The 18,656-nt window shown below is 34.7% G+C and overlaps 1 protein-coding gene across 4 annotated transcripts in view; it reads left to right on the top strand.

Moving 5' to 3' along the window:
- Positions 1-18,656, top strand: part of LOC132124455 (sodium channel protein type 4 subunit alpha-like) — a 156,122-nt gene that overhangs the window by 91,019 nt on the left and 46,447 nt on the right. The window lies entirely within an intron of this gene.

Raw genomic sequence — 18,656 nt, forward strand, 5'->3', positions numbered from 1 at the left:
TTAAGCTGAAATGTGTGGCACCGAATGGAATTGCAAAAATAACGATTGTCTCCGAACAGGTTTCCAGCATTCAAAAGTTTGGGGTCGGTAATTTTAGGCTACATTTATTGGATTCAAAATACAGTAAAAATGTGATATAGTTTTAGAATTTAAAATAATGGTTTTCTGTGTGAATACTTTGTAAAATGTAATTTATTCATGTGATGCGCAGCTGTATTTTCAGCATCATTACTCCAGTCTTCAGTGTCACATGATCTTCAGAAATAATTCTAATATGCTGATTTGCTGCACTGATATAATGTTACAAAGTTGTAAATGAAAGTACATTATAAATGTATCTATAGTCATTTTTGATACATTTTATGAATCCTTGCTGAATAACAGTATAAAATAAAAATAAAAACTTTTGAACAGTAGTGTAATTTATCTGTTGAAATTTAGATTTTTCCACGGAAAATGTGAGTATCAACCCTGAGCTCAGTTGCAGACACAAATCCTGTGAGATTTCTCCATCTAGATGGTAAGCGCTACTGTAAAATAAGTGTCAGATTGCATCTGGGCCTGTTTATAAGATATTGATATTACATAACCAAGGGTTTGGTGCAGATGGAAGTGAATGCTCACCAAGCGATTAACAAATGCAAATGTGAGGCCAGGGGAATGGAGACGCCATGTGTCTAACCGTACGAGGGCTTTTCCGTCCTCGCTGTGGGACTGATGAGTGTGCTTCTGTCGATCGGAAAGAATCATCTCTGCTACAACTGACAAGCATTTCAGTCGCTCGAATACTGCGACCTGATCTTTCCTGCATGATTTCATTTGCATACGGCAGTTAAAGGTCAAATAGTTGTACCTTTGTTACACCATTGATATTTTTAGATCATTCTGACTAGTCACTTAGAGACTGTGAAAGTATTTACAAGGGCCAGAGGGAGTGACACATAGTATGTTGGGTAATATGTTTATAAATTTGCACACAATGCATTTGATTTGCAAACACTCCGGTGGTTGATTTGATTACGCTGAGCTCTGTTTTGAGTGTTGATCTCAAGATGCACATGGATTTTTGAATCTGAGATCCAAATATAGTGAGCTACCCACCTAGGTGGTATTTTAAGGCATCAGACGTCAGTATTTTAAGGTGTTCTATCTTTTTTGCAGAGACAACAGTCCCAGAATGCATTGTGATACGCTTAGTGAAAATAATCTATGCAAACAGTTGGACGAGAGAAATGCATATTATGGCTTTATAATTCATTTAATTTTAAAAAGTATTGATGAAAAAATAGATCAAAACTAGAAATGGACTGTGTATGCAGTATTTGTGTGTGCTGTGTGTTTTATACTTATTAGATTATAACATTAGGATATTGATTGTAACTACTCCATCTGTGTCTCTGTCCCTCATATCCATCATTATTTGCTTTACTTCCCTCATTTGTTTTAGAATCTTATGACTATGATTTTTTTAATTTAATTTAATTTAATTTAATTTAATTTAATTTAATTTAATTTAATTTAATTTAATTTAATTTAATTTAATTTAATTTAATTTAATTTAATTTTACACTGAAAAAAAATCGGGTTTAGAAAGAATTTTCATTCAGAAATTTCAAGTAAATCTCAGAATTAATTACAAAGTAATATCAAGTAAAACATCAAATTAAATGTGAAATTTCAAAGTAGAAATAATAAAATTGTATTTCTTGTAAAAAGTACTTAAAATATATATTTATTTATGTTGTATGCATAGTAGTTTTTATTGTAATAAATTTATAAAAAATGTAAAAAATAATTTATATAAAACTACATATAAGTAACATGCATGAGATTTTTAATGGGAATTTTGGGTGAAAGTTTAATGAAGATAATGCCAAAATAATAAAAATCCATTCAAAATCTTTAAGCAAACTATTTTATTTAATTTTTTAATAGTATGCATTGTATTTTTTTATTTAATAAATTATAATTAAATAATACTTTTTTTTTCTAATTATTCATACTTATTTTAAGGCATCTGGACAAGATCATTTTAACACTGTGTTTGTAATAGTAATAAGAATAAGAATTATTGTTTTTTTTAGGGGGTGGGGGGTTCTTGCAGATATTGTAAAAATAATAATAATAAAAGCAAATTTTTTCCTTATGCAAAACCTAATATCTTTTGCTTTTCTTTACTATGTTTTAAAAACGATTAAAACGTTTTTATAAGTGCAGGTTGCTTGTGTTTGTTTAAGGTTATGAAGTGCCACCATACCTTCTGTCTTAGCTGTTGTAATGTGAGAAAGCCACTAAAGCTCTCATAAATCTTCATTTGTAAGTGAACGAAAGGCTCAAAGGTCAAACACGGCTGGACTGCACCTGTAGTGCGTTAAATGTGTATGCAAGGCTGATTATTCAAGCATTTATATCATTAAATGTGATTTGAAGCGTGTTTGATGTGAATAACAGGTGACATGAGATGCTGCATTTGCCAGATTCCTGCGGGAATTACAGCCGGAGAAAGCTAGCGAGCTGCTGTTTGTGCTTGTAGGTCATTGGGTTGAAGTGTGCAGGTGAGACGCTGATGTTGGGTTGGTTTGTAAAAGCTCAGGTGAACAGATCAGGGCGACCTATTCTTAGCATGTGTGTGTGTGTTTGGAGTCCGTCATCACTCCAGATGGATGTGGACATGCTGGGATCGATGCACCTGTGTGGATAATCAGAATTATTCAAAGCGTGGCCTGGTAAATGGAGAGCTGAAATTGATGTTATCAGATCTGGCTTGTGATGACAAATCCATAACTCTGATCCAAACCCGTCGAGCTGCCTGAAGTAGAGCACACTACTTAGGGAACAACACGAGAGTCTTGAATCGAATTGATTTCAATAGGGTTTGACGTTAGTATGTTGCAGCGCAACACTATAATAATCATAACACACATGCAGCATATACAAATACTGAATTAAATTGATAAGTGACCACAGTAGAATGTAAAATATGCAATAAATTGATCAAAAGGGACAGTAAAGACAGTTGCAAAAGATATATATTTCAAATAAATGCTGTTTCTTCTATTCATCTGTGTATCCTGAAAAACTAAAATGCATCCGTTTCCACAAAAGTATGAAGCAGCACAACTGTTTTCAACATTGATAATAATCAGAAATGTTTCTTGAGCAGTAAATCAGAATATTAGAATGATTTCTGGAGATCATGTGACACTGAAGACTGGAATATTGATGCTGAAAATACAGCTGCACATCACAGAAATAAATTACATTGAAATAGATATTCACATAGAAATCAGCTGATTTAAGTTGTAATAATATTCCACATTTTTACTGTATTTTAAATAAAATAAATGCAGCCCTGGTGAGCAGAAGAGACTCTTTCAAAAAAGTTGAAGGCGTTTTATTTTAGTATCGCTGAGATACTATTATCGTTTTTGTTAATATTTTTAAACAATTTTATTTTTATCTTAAATTTTTCCTGTGTTCATTTTAATTTTAGTTCTTTTAAAAAAAAAATTTTTAATTATTATTATTCAGTTTTGACTTATTTTAGTACATCAAGATGAACTACATGAAAACGAGCTAAAATAAGTTTTTCAGTTTTTTTTCAGGTAGCATTTTTACTTTATTTCCACTATTTTAAACGTTTTACAATTTAGTTTTAGTTGATAATAATAACCCTGGCCTCTTAATCTACTTGCGTTTTTGTTCTGTCACCACTTTTCTTTAAATGCTAAAGAAAGACTAAATATTCTAATTTTAAATTAATCAAAACTGATTCTTAGACTTTTATGGACTTTCCAACCGAACAGCAACAACAAAAAGAGACGAATGTCCCAATTTGTCCCCGTCAGTCTCTCCCGCTCTCATCCACTCCTCTGATATTTAGTCCTGATTACAACGGCTCCCGCAGGTCTTCATGTCATTCTTCAGACTGAAGCTCAGTGAGTTCTGGAGAAACCTTATATCTGAGAGTTTACTTTACGTCTGTCTCAGTGAGCAGCCAGTGTTTGCTGTGAGCGTTCGTCAGCATCATCCTGTCCTTTTATGGAGAAAACTCTTGTTCGATGGCTGATCGCATGAGCTGCCTATGATTGTCACCTCCAGATAAGAGTGTGTAACGGGATCTGGGGCTTCAGCTCTCTTCAGCTGTGTGTGTTTGGTGTGTGTGTGGATTCTCCTGAATGCTTCTGGTTAATTCCACAGTTTGGCTGCCGACAGTTAAAGATCTCATGGGTGTAAAGTGGGATTCTGGGTCTGGCTTTTTGATTTTGTTTGGAAATTTTACATTATTATCAGAGATGAAAGAGTTACATTTTGTTTGCATGTACATTTATAAATTTGAATGTAAACAGACAACATTTTTGTTCAGAGATTTTTGTCATTTTTTCATTGCATTACTTTATATATGTTCACAGTGGCTTAATTTACTCTCAAACAGTTTAGTTCATCTTATGTAATCAAATGAAAATGTAACTATTTATTTAGATTTATTAATTTTACATAGTTTACCATTGAAATTAAGGCTGGTTGATGGATGAAAAAAATTTATAATCTTGAAAAAAAAAAGTTTTAATAAAATGTAGTAGTATTAGTACAATATTTACAATAGTAATATTTCTGTAATAATTTCTTCAAGTTAGACCAAACTTTTATTTTGGCGAGGTGTAGTGAAGATCTTGAACTTTCTGTGTGTTCAAAATACATTGTATTATTATTATTATTATTATTAATTTGAGAATTATATTTTATTGTATAATATAATTTTTTCAAGTTAAACTGAACTTTTATTTTGACGGGTTGTAGTGAAGATCTTGGCATTTTTCTATGTATTTGATGATGGTTTTTATCAAATAAATTGATGAAATGCTTATAATGTGACTCTCTTAAATACTTTAATCGTATGACTTTTTGTTTATGTACTTTGTTTACGCCATGAAGTTTTGCTGCTGATATGGTTAAAAATTATTTTATTATTTATTTATTTAGCAGACACTTTTGTCCGAGAGAATTGTTAAGGTGCCTGAGGCAAACACTCTGTTAGCTTAGGGTCGAAGTGTCTTTGCCAAAAAACAAAGTAATTAGGTGTATTTCATGTTCCAAAACAAAAAACACAAATATTATATCGGAAGAACTTGGATAAAATTAAGTTTAGATTTTTTTTTTAGCTGTCATTACATCTGCCTAAAGCACAGCTGATTCCCTTCGGGGTCAAAGGTGATTCAGGATCACTGTGACCCCTGCTGAGCATCTGCTACTGTAGACTGGAGTTAATCGAAAAACAACTAGACAACAATTGGGAGGTGTTTTGGGAATGTGAGTCAAGATTGATTTTGTTTACTTCCACATATTTTTGTAAGCAGAATCTCTTTTAATTCAATTTCCAGATTAATTTTAGTAATATATTGTAGCCGATCTGACTCGAACCAGACAAATTAAAGAGTCGATCAGGGCTGTGGTTGAAACATGAGCCAAATTCCTCAGGAAGGCAACCGGAGGTCATAAAACATTCCATGCCACAAGTCCCAAGCAAGATAACCAACCTACTTTTTCACAGAACAGCTTTCAACATTAACACCACTAGAACAATTATTGACAATTTCAATTCGGAGAAGAGATTGTCAAATTTGTTGTTCGTAATTGAAATACAACGCTGGACATCACATGTAAACCCATGAGAGTTATACACCATATCCTTAAACACTTCCCCCACCTAGCAGAACCAGACTGAAATTCCTAAAGGGGGGCCTTTTAACCATTAATCATGTTATTTTAATCATGTTATAATCACTTATTGTCTATGTCTTTTAATAACTATTGGATAGCTTAAAGATACATATTCGTGTTTAGTGTGTACATGTTCGAATCTGTTAGCTTGAAACAGTTCTGACCATCAGTTATTTGTCAAATGTATCATATTCTTGTAATAGGAATCATGTCCAAAATTAGACCCTGCAAGAGTGGGAAAATTCGGACCACATGCTTGATAAGATAACGTATGATTTATGATACCCCCGAGCCAAGACAATATCTGATTGGTCAAAACAACATTTGAAGTTTAAATACTTAGGACACCATAAAATCTTGCTTTTAGTTTTTAGCTATGCTTCTACTATTAGTCATGCTGGCTTTTAGCTTCTAGCTTTGCTCTGCTATTAGTCATGTATGCTTTTAGTTTTAGCTTTGCTTTTGCTATCAGTCATGCCAGCTTTTAGTATGCTTTTAGTTTTTAGCTATGTGTTTAGCTTCTGCTATTAGTCATGCCTGCTTTTAGTTTGCTTTTAGCTTTGCTTCTTAGCTTTAGCTTTTAGCCATCCTGTTAGTCGTCACTGTTCTTTGAGCGCGGTTCCAGCGTGCTTCGGCCTGCACGCCTGCTGCTACTTAGCCACGATGAGAAGAAACACCACCTAGTCTCGTCAAACTTTACTTCTTTTCTTTTCCGTTTGAGAGTTTCGTGTTCTGAATTAAGTTTTTGTAATGCCGTGTGTGACCTCGAGTGCCCGTTCAACTTCAACCAGCCACACAACTCCGCGTCTTCAGCCAACGCCCAACCACGGGCTTCCCAAGACGTCACTTCAACGACTACTGAACTTCCTGCCAATCAGCGACATCGGGAAACCCCCTTTCAACGACAACAACGGGAACACCGGCAATGAACCTTCAGACATTTGTACAGGTGTATCTAATATAATTTTAACCTCATTGAGGAACTCAATGCGAGGGTTGATTAAGTGATTGATGGTTGTTCATGTCTATGCATTTTCACATATTGCTGTAAACTTGGGATTCCACATTTCCATGCTCTTAAACTCATCTTTCCCTAACTTTTGATCTTCCTGCAACTTGTGTGAATGTGTGAGTGCGTGCGTTCATGTGTTAGATTAGTTTATATGTCTTAGATTTATCTAATAAAACCTTATTCATATTGAAAAGAGAAGAATCTTGTGTTTTGTGCTTACAAGTTAATGTCTTAAACTGCCGATCTTGTTACTGTGCTAATTGATAGTGTTTTCAATATACTTTGGATATTAATATCCAGCGCAGATTTGATGTTAAACGGCTCGTTCAGTGAATCGCAGGGTGTCTCAGTGATCAGCCGTGAAACAGTGATTCTGTTACAAATTCCCTTTAAAATCTTAAATGATTCCCTTAGAGCTAAATTGATTTTAAAATTGAGCTAAAATAATCTGTAGAGAAGTCATGATCAGACTGAAGCGTTCAGATTTACATGAATTCATTGCTATAATATATTATACCATTTAAAAATTTGGGGGTTGGTAAGATTTTTTAAATGTTTTTTAAAGAGACTCTTCTGCTCACCAAAGCTGAATTCATTTGATTAAAAATATAGTAAAAATTTTATATAATATAATAATTGAAAATAAATGTTTTTTATGTGAATATATTATAAACTGTAATTTATTTCTGTGATGCACGGCTGTATTTTCACCATCATTACTCCAGTCTTCAGTGTCACATGATCTTCAGAAATCATTCTAATATGCTGATTTACTGCTCAAGAAACATTTCTGATTATTATCAATGTTGAAAACAGTTGTGCTGCACTTGTGGAAACTGTTATACATTTTATTTTCCAGGAATCACAGATAAATCGAAAGTTCAAAAGAACTTTGAAATAGAAATATCTTTTAATATTATTAATGCTACTTTTGATCAGTTTAATTCATCCTTGCTGAATGAAAGTATTAACACGTGTAAGGCATGTAATATAATTCATGTTTGTGTATTGTGTGGAGTATGTTTTTGCTCTTTGTGTTTACCAGCCGTTGACTGATGGACACATTTGCCACCTGCTGTTTCGTCAAAGTGAGCATATGATGCTCAGCTCTCTGAGGTAATGCTGTATTTTAGCCTGTGGTCGTTGTGTTGGGTCAGTGTGGGTGCGCTTTTGTGTCTCTCGTCGAGGCATGTGATACACGCAGCACCTAAGATACCTGCAGAACGAGCTCACAGATCCTCTATGTTACAGTCGTTCTCTCAGTGTGTATTTTAAGTGTAAGTGGGCAGGTGTAGTGGTGAGAAAGACCCAGCTAATCGTCCTCGCTTAGACGCCTTAGCTAATGAAGTGTAACGCCGAAACAGTGTCCCGAGGGACATGTCATAATGTTCTCTTTTGTTGGACAACAGGTTTAGTAACGCTTCTCATTGCAAGGGAAGATGTTCGGAGTGTGTTGCTTTTCAATTGAATGTTATGATGGGGGGGTTCTTCATCTCAGCACGAAAGTTCACTGGCACACAAACACAGCCAATTCAGAGGAAAATAAAACATAGAAACTATTTAAACGCAAAACCACAACAACAACAAAAAGCGCAATTCACGATTGCGTGTTGAACCGTGGATATCGTTTCCGAAACGGTTCAATATTATATTATGAATTGTAACATCCCCAGTTGATAGAGTGTGCTGGGTGGTTTCCAATGAGTTTTTGGGTGGTTTCTAGAAGGTTGCTAAGATGTTTCTATGGGGTTGCTCAATTTCAAGCATTTATTGTCATTGCATCGGAATGCAATGAAATTTCAGAGACTACACAGAGGTGCTACAATATGATAACCACATACACAAGACCACAATAACATAATCAAAGTCATATGTACCTCTGTGTTCCAGGTGCTCCAGAGCTTCGTGGAGTGCTGTAGCAATGGCATCCTCTCTAGACCTGTTGGCCCAATAAGCAAATTGGTAGCGGTCAAAAGTGGGAGGGACGCTGGCTTTAATGTGCCTCGAAACCAGTCTCTCTAGACACTTTGCATCAACAGATGTAAGTGCAACTGGTCTGTAGTCATTTAAACTGCCTGCAGCAGGCTTCTTAGGGACAGGAATTATAATGGCTGATTTAAGGCAGGCTAGTGTTATGGCTTGTGACAGGGACCCATTAAAAATGCCTGTAAAGACAGCAGCAAGTTTGTAGTCACAGGCCGTAAGTACCTTTCCAAGCATTCCATCAGGGCCTGCAGCCTTTCTTGGATTTATTGACCTGAACACCTGTCTCACCTCATATTCCTGTACAGTCAGTGTCTGGGTGCCTGTATCAGGAGGAGATGTATGTTGGAGTGGAGACTTCATTTCAAAACGAGCAAAGAAACTGTTCAGCTCCTCTGCCAGTGATGCTCTGGTGTTACAGCCAGTGGTGGCATTGCCCCTTGAAGTTTGTAATGTGCTGTACTCCCTGCCAAACCCGCCTTTTGTTATTGCCAATAAAATGTTCCTATATCTTCCTCTTGTAGGCCAGCTTGGCATTTTTAATGCCTCTTTTTAGGTTACACTGTAAAGAGCCCTGTCACCTGATCTGAAGGCCATATCACGGGCTCTGAGGAGAGTATAGACTTCTGACGTCAATCAGGGTTTTTGGTTCAGAAAAACCCGGATGTACTTCTCCTCAATTTCAATACAGCTGGCAATGTAGAACAGAAGAGTTTGTGTATATTCTGCTACATATTGGTGTTTAGATAAGTCACATTTAGTCCTAGCAAAACAGTCTGGTAGTTGGAATAGTGCTCCCTCAGGAGAGGTTTTGATGGTTTTAGTAGTTGGATTCATCTGTTTCCTGAGGGGAGTATAGGCTGGGACAAGGAACAGAGAGACATGGTCAGATAGACCCAGATGCAGTAGAGCCACAGCTCTATAGCCATGCTTGATATTAGAATACACACAATAAAGTGTGTTACTTGGTACATTTTACATGTTGTGAAACTTTTGGAAGTACATGCTAAGGTGTTCTGGGAGGTTACATTTGAGCAATCGTAGCAGTTAGGTTTGCTTAACCCCCAGAATATGTCATTTATCTGGCAGATTGTGCTGTGCTGGTATTTTATCAGAAGCTCCTCCTGTGTTAAAACTCAATGGCGTCATTAGCTTTCATGAGCTCTTAATGTTTTCTGGAGTGCATTATTTTATTAGCGAGGCCTCGAGAGGCCCTGAAGAGTGTTATTGCTCTGACTGTGTGGAGCTCCAGATAAACCGGAGGAGCATCAATCACGAGGCTCCGCCCTCCATTATAATGGGCTCAGATGCATCAGCTTCCTGCAGACGGCTGAGGGGCGAGTGGGACGTGTTCTTGAGGACCACTTCAGGGTTCCAGAGCCACACCGCTGTGACTTGCTGCTAATGAATGTAAATAATTAGTGCTCTTAATTGAAGGGGAGGTCTTCGTAAAGGCAGAATTATAAAATTATGTATTGATGTCATTCTGTTTTGTCATTCTTTCCATCCATCCTTCTGCCATTCCATTCATCCATCTATCCACCATTCTGTCCATCCCTCCATCCATCCATCAATCCATCCATTCATTCACTGCTCTGTCCATCCATCCATCCACCATTCTGTCCATCCCTCCATCCATCCATCAATCCATCCATTCATTCACTGCTCTGTCCATCCATCCATCCACCGTTCTGTCCATCCCTCCATCCATCCATCAATCCATCCATTCATTCACTGTTCTGTCCATCCATCCATCCATCCACCGTTCTGTCCATCCTTCCATCCATCCATCAATCCATCCATTCATTCACTGTTCTGTCCATCCATCCATCCATCAATCCATCCATTCATTCACTGTTCTGTCCATCCATCAATCCATCCATTCATTTATCATTCTGTCCATCCCTCCATCCATCATCAATCCATCCATTCATTCACTGTTCTATCCATCCATCCATCCACCGTTCTGTCCATCCCTCCATTTCTCCATCCATCAATCCATCAATACATCCATTCATTCACTGTTCTGTCCATCCATCCATCCATCTATCCACCATTCTGTCCATCCATCCATCAATCCATCCATTCATTCACTGTTCTGTCCATCCATCCATCCATCCATCCATCCATCCATCTATCCACCATTCTGTCCATCCATCCATCAATCCATCCATTCATTTACCGTTCTGTCCATCCATTATCCATCCATTGTTTTGTCTATTATTCTATCTATCCATCCATCCATCCATCCATTTGGTCATTCTGTTCTTCTATCTATCTATCTATTCATCAAATCCTCATCCATGTTCTCAGGTCAAATATTTCACCGTATTAAGACATAAAAGCTTTAAAGCCTTTTCAGTCTGAACTGTAATCGTAGCAAATTCTTCCAGAAACACTTCAGAGTCACAGTTCCATGAATTCAAATAACCTGTTTATTTCAGGATAATTACAGTACGAGTCAGTGCAGGTGATGGGGACTATGTGTGTGTGTGTGTGTGTGTGTGTTAGGCTCCACCCCTGCTGCTCTCACACACCTCATGTATCCTCCTCATCCTCAGGTGAGCTCCACCTGCCACATCAGAACCACAACAAACCAGCACGGCTTCCTCTGCCCTTTAAACCTGACGGCACTCGCCACGCTTAACTGCGTCCAGAGACCACAGCTTATTATTTCCTTGTCCTGAGGTGTTGGGAATGTAATGTTAGTGTTTATGCAGTCACAAGTACAGTATGAATTGGAAATGCAAAATGGGAAAATGCATTTAAGTAGCAGAATTAGTCCAAAAGTCACATCAAATCAACCCACAAACCAGCCCAATTAGGTAAATGTGCTGGGCTCATCATTTTCAGCATGAAACGTGATCAAATACATCACGCTTGTTTTTTTAACCCTTTGTACTGGACACGAAGCCCCTGGTGTCGGGACGGTGCTGTGGATTCAAGGCCAGCTGATAAAGCGTCTCATCTCACATATTGAAATGCCACGTTGGTGGTGAGCCATGATTTATTCCTCTATGGGTCCTTGGCTTTTCTGCAGAAAGGGAATATGAGCATACAACAGTTTATTGTGGCTCAGGTGAGGTGGTGAGAGATGGGCTGGGACTTTAGTGAGTGATGATAAAACTGGTGAGAACATCCAACAGACTTACATTGAATATCACTGAGACTTGAGGGTGCAGGGTTACTACTTTCGTTAAGGAAAATTAAAATATAAAGATTGGAAAAAAATAAAATCTAGAAATTCATTCATGACATTCAAGCACTAAAATTATTAAGATGTAAAATAAATAATATTATGTAAAATAAATAAACCTAAAAAAAAGTAAAATCTAAAATGTATATATTATATATTATAAAAAATTATATATTATTGTAAAAAAAAAAAAATACAAATTAAATTTAAATAAAACCAAAAAAAAAAAAAACATAATTACAAATATTATATTTTATAAATAATATAAAAATCAACGCTGGATGTTATGACCAGCGTCCTCCTTCTTTAACATCGCTGAAGTGACAAACGGGAACCTCTTAAAATCTCTGAATCTCTCTGGATCAGGCTCTCATGCTGTTTCTGTCACAACAGATTCTGTGACCCAAATAGAATTACACAATTCACTTCAACTGCTGACATTTAACAAATGCTTTTGTTTTTTATTCTGATATTAAGTGGAGTTTATGTTCTGACTTATGCCTGCCTCAGTTTACTTCTTCTTCCATGCAACTGGATCCATTCATTTATTATTCGTTTATTTTATTTTGTTTATTTAGCTTTTAACTTTTTTCTTTGGATTTATTTAAGTTCTAAACTGATTGCTTTGGTTTTCATAGAGTTATATATATTTAACTTTAAACTTTAAAATATATATATTGAGAAATATTTCAGTGAGATTCTTAGTTTTTTAGTTTTGCCTGCTTCAATACTTCTCTCGTCATGCAACTGGATTGATTTATTGATTGATTGATTGATTGATTGATTGACTGATTGACTGATTGACTGATTGACTGATTGGTTGATTGGTTGTTTGGTTGGTTGATTGATTGATTGATTGGTTGATTGGTTGATTGGTTGATTGGTTTATTGGTTGATTGCTTGATTGATTGATTGACTGACTGATTGGTTGATTGGTCGATTGGTTTATTGATTGATTGATTGATTGATTGATTGGTTGATTGATTGATTACAAAGCTCCAGTATTGACCAGCGCTGTGTGAGTTCACTGAAGCTTTTATTTTACAGTAGTTGAAATAACACATTGCTCTTCTGGGTCAGCTGAATTATGGCAGGTTTATTGCTCGTTGTGCGCTTCTTAAAAACAAAACATCATGTTTCTCTTCTGTTTGTGACCCAATAGCACACATCTGTTTCCTAGAAACTTTTCAAATAGGTTTTTAAGCTTCAACTTTGTCTGAAAAATGCATTGAGAAATATTTGAGTCCATATTGAGACCTGACAGAATTGCAGAGTTCTCAACTTTATTTAAAATATTAAATGAGAAATATTTGATATCATATTGAGATTTGATTTGATTTCAACCCTTTTTTTAGGGTCCTCGTGTTCGTCTCAAAGGTCTGAGAAATATCTGAGATCATATTGAGACACTTGACATGATTGCAGGTTTTGGTTTATAACTTTTAATTTTGTTTAAAAAAATATATTGAGAAATATCCGAGGTCATAGTGAGATCTGTTTTAATTGCAGGCTTTTTGAGAAATATCTGAGTTCATATTGAGATATTTGATTTGATTGCTGGTTTTGGTTTTGATCTCTCAATTTTGTCTGGAAAAAAAAAATATTGAGAAATACTTGAGTTCATATTGAGTTCTGATTCGATTGCAGGCTTTGGTTTTTACAGAGTTCTCAACTTTTCTCAAATTTGGAAATATCTCAGTTCATATTGAGATATTTGACATGATTGCAGGTTTTGGTTTTGAACTCTAAATTTTGTCTCTCCCTAAACCCTGTAAGAGACACACGTGAGATAATTGGGTATATCGGGAGAAACATCTGAGACCGTCTCCATTTACCCTCTGTTTAACTTCATTGGTGGAGAAGCATTTGAGACATCCCAGAGATCTCCTGTAGGGTGTTTCTTACATGTGTTTCACTCCTGATCTTATGTGAATAGATGATGCTGCTCTGTGTCCTGAGACATTAAACGCTTGAGCGTCTCTGTGCTGTTATATCGAATGACCCAATGGGCCTTTAGCCATCGCCTGAGGCTCAAAATAGCTGCTACTGTTAGTAACCATCAGTGTTTTTACATAAACAAATCTGTGTGTCTTTTGCCATCATTTGGCACTTTTAGTCTTTTAAACAGTTCTAGATGAATAAGAAATAATCTGTTTGGATTTTGCTGATATTCTGGCCAAGAATCTTCCACTTAAACATGAAGAGAGTGTTTGGCTGACAAGCAATGTTGTCATGTGGCATATAGAGGTGGATTCATCTGAAATATGTGGTAACAAAATAATAGACAAGCTTGGGGGGAAAATTAATTATTTATATCATATATAAAAAATATATAATACTGTAAATGATTGAAAAAAAAAAAAAAAAAAAAAATATATATATATATATATATATATATATATATATATATATATAATATATATATATATATATATATATATATATATATATATATGTATATGTATATGTTTCTGTCTGTCCAAAAGTAATAGGTATTGGATTTGTTAACATAAGTAAAACACATAGTTTTATCTTAGTTAATTTTTACTAAAACCAAAAGTTGTATCTGTTTGTTAGTTAATGCCTTGTGAACTAACCAGGGTCATTATAGTTAACAAAACTACACTGAAACTACATACTAAAACCAAAAATTAAATAAAAAATATCTGAAACTTGAACTAAAATAAACATTAACTGCAATAAAAAAACAACAACTTTTTTTTCAGCTGCAAAGCAACTCGTTTCCATTTATTTTAACCTAAAAAATAAAATAAAATGAATATAAAAAATCTAATAAAAATTACACAAAAAATACTTAAAATGTTTAATTAAAACGGAAAACACAAAAATAAAAACGAATTCAAAGTACTTTCAAATTCAATTTTTCGAATTAAAAAACCCCCCACCATAAACGTCTCTCATCGACACTACAATAACACGGGAACTAACTTGAACAAACAATGGGAAATTGTAGTTTTATTTTATTGTCAGTTCATGTTGGCTAATGCATTAACATGAGACTTTATTGCAAAGTGTTACTGGCTATTTCTGAGACGTATCTCAGGAAAAACAAAGATTGACACTGAAAGGTTCTCACCTCTCCTGTGACCCCTGGGCATCAGCGGCAAACATAATTATTGAAAAGTCAGCAAGATGCTTGCGAATAATTTACCATTTACAGTGATATCAAGTGAACTTAACACTGTCTTGGAAACTGTGATCCACAGAGGAAATGTGACACTTCTTCTGAGGCCAAGAGCTTATTTGTGACGTCTAACCTGAGAAAGAACCACATTGACTTCATTTATTGATTGATATTAGGCATAATGCAGCTGAAATAATGGCACCTTTGCAAATAAATGTAAACAAATTGACACTAGTGCTCAAAATTTGGAGGTTAACAGAAATTAAATGCTTAAATACATTCTTTTATTCAGCAAGGATACATTAGACAGTGTTATTTTAGCATTATTGTGATACTATTATAGTTTTCATCAGGGTTATAACTGAAAATAAAACCATTTAACCATAAAACCATTAACATTTTTTTTTAACTGAAATAAAAGAATAGAGAGAGAGAGAAAACGTATTTTATTTCAGATAGATGCCAAGACTACATTTCATATAGAATATAAGGACATAAAAAAGAAAAGAAAGCAAAATAACCCTGTTTTTATTAAGATTTTCAGTTAGTTTTATAATTTTTAATTTTCTGGAAGTTGTAGTGATTTTGTCATTTTTATTATTTTAGTTTTTATTCATTTTATTTAATGTTTTAGTTTAGTTATTTTAGTTAAGTTAAACTGAATGAAAATGAAAATTATTGCTTTGGAAGCTAGTTGTAAGAAAATAAAGTTAAGTAAATTCTTCTTTTTTTACTTTCTATTCCTCAAAGAATCATGAAAAATAATGGTTTCCACAAAAATATTGAGCAGCACAACTGTGTTCAACATTGATAATAATCAGAAATGTTTCTTGAGCAGTAAATCATCATATTTTCATGATTTCTGAAGATCATGTGACACTGAAGACTGAAGGAATGATGCTGAAAATACAGCGGAGCATCACAGAAATAAATTACACTTTAACACAGATTCACACAGAAAACAGTTATTTTAAACAGTAATAATATTTCACATTTTTGCAGCATTCGTGTTTAAATAAATCTGGCCTTAGTGAACAGAAGAGATCTTCCCAACCCCAAACTTTATAAATACATAAATACATTTATAAATTAAGTATACAGTATCTACAGTACAGTGTGTGTGTGTGTGTGTGTGTGTGTGTAAACACGGCCAGAGGGAAGGTGATCTGATAGTAGAGTTTCCTAATGCAAACATCACTGGAACTGTCAAGCTTAAATGCAGTACTTCAATGTGAAGCACAATGCACAAAATCAGTGAAACCCCACGCACTCTTTGCAAGCAGCAATTTAGCGATATGTCATGTTTACAAGAGCTGATGCTAATTTAGTCTCTAATTATCTTTTGAGTGGTGCAGCGCTGCCGTCGCTCTGATATTCCTGACTGTGAAGTGAGGTTTGCACCAAGCAGATCTCAGGAACAATGCCATGCTGACTCGCCTTTATGCAGGTGACCGAAACTATGTGCTGCTATGGCAACCGTTTTGGCCCACAGACAGCCAATGGGGCAGCTGCATGCTCTGAATCAGACAGTTTTCACATGGGGATGCTGTTTTTGTTTGTATGACATTGTGATTTAGTTTAATCAGTCATGGGTTTTAGTGTTGACTGTGAATGTTTACCGTAGCTCAACCTCTTGCTTATGCAAATGAACAGATTCTCTCTGGATGCATTTTATTTCATGCATTCAAAATACTAGACATTTATGTTATTTCTCATTTTGCATTGATGGTATACATTGCTATTTTACTTTGTGCAATCAAATACTAATCATTTACATTGTTTCTCCAGCGTATGACTTAGATTGCATTGAAGATATTTTTTATTTCATGCATTCACATACTAGACATTTATATTATTTCTTACATTCGCATTGAGGATACTTAAAAAAATGTATATCATTCTAATATCAGATTTTTGTATTATTTCTTACATTGCATTGAAGATATATTTTTTAATTGTATATACTCAAATTAATTAATAGATTTTTATATTATTTCTTACATTGCATTGAAACATAATTTTTTTTATTTTACTTAATGAATTTAAATACTAGACTTTTACATTATTTCTTACATTGCACTGAAGATAGTTTAAAAAAAATAATAATGCATTCAAATACTGGATTTTAATATTATTTCTTACATTGCATTGAAGATATTTTTTTATTTTACTCAATGCATTTAAATACTAGACTTTTACATTATTTCTTACATTGCATTGTAGATATAATTTTTTTATTAATGTATTAAAATACTAGATTTTTAAATTTCTTACATTGCATTGAAGGTAGTTTTAAAAAAATATATTGATGCTTTCAAATACTAGACTTTTACATTATTTCTTACATTGCACTGAAGATGTATATTTGATTGCACTGATAGATGTATGCTATTTCTCTGTCATTTCTATTTACGAAGGGTCTCCATGATGTTGCATAATCTGGATATATTATAAAATGTTTATTTTGCTTCAGAAAAATTACATTTCTGTGAAATCTGTGAATGAAGCATGCTGTTAGCATTGTTTCGAGAGACGTCTCACACTTGTAATTGGATTGTCCTCGGGGAAGGGGATTCCAAGCATCAGACTTTTAATCATTTTGTTTGGCCTCTTTCATTCATGAACTGCAGCCGAACAATTATTGGCAGGAAATTGCAGCTCCTCACGACGCTGGAGTTGATTATAAGAGCAACGGCACTCGGAGTGCATCTAATCAAACACATACACACGCACACACACACTGCCCACTGAACACAGGCCTGTCGCCCCTCTCGGAGCGTGTAGGTGGTGGATGTGACATTTAAACCAGTTACACATCTCACCTGCTGTTTACAGGCCTCACAGTGACAAAACAGCCCTGTGTCACGGGACATGAGACCTTTACACAAGAACTCCGTCCTGACTTGGATTTGAAATGTGATGTTTATTTTGAACAGCTATAGGAGTCGCAGTAGAATAGAAGAATAAAGTCATGTCGCTGTGCTTTAAGGACTAGTTAGAGGACATCTCTACCATGCTCTCTCTTCTGCGCCACACAACAGAGATGTGATGCTGATCATTCTTCACACAATGATGACAGATTCATGAAAGCATCACAGATTATCATTTATAGAAGAGTTTTATGTTTTGTGGAGCATGACCGACTCTGCTTACTGTAAACATTCATTGCATTGCAACTGTTCTTGAAAATGGCTTTTTTCACATGATGATGATGAAAGTATGTTGGGTTACGAGCATTGGTTAAAAATTAAGATGTAAACTAAAATTATATTTTTTGTTTCATATATACTCATGAACAAGGTTCCCATTGTAGAAGATCATTTTAAAAGTTTGATTTCTGGACCTGGAAAGGAATTAAAATTAAAATTAAAATTAAAATTAAAATTAAAATTAAAATTAAAATTAAAATTAAAATTAAAATTAAAATTAAAATTAAAATTAAAATTAAAAACTTATTTACTTATTAACTTATTAAATGTCAAACATTTTTGTTGGTTACATATTGTTTTTTGTGAGTTGCAAGTGATTTTAAAAGCACAAACTAGAAAACGAATGTAATGTTACTGGTAATAAACAGTGTAAACCAAGAAGAACATTCA

This window comes from Carassius carassius, chromosome 42, assembly GCF_963082965.1.
Source record: "Carassius carassius chromosome 42, fCarCar2.1, whole genome shotgun sequence".
NCBI lineage: Eukaryota > Metazoa > Chordata > Actinopteri > Cypriniformes > Cyprinidae > Carassius > Carassius carassius.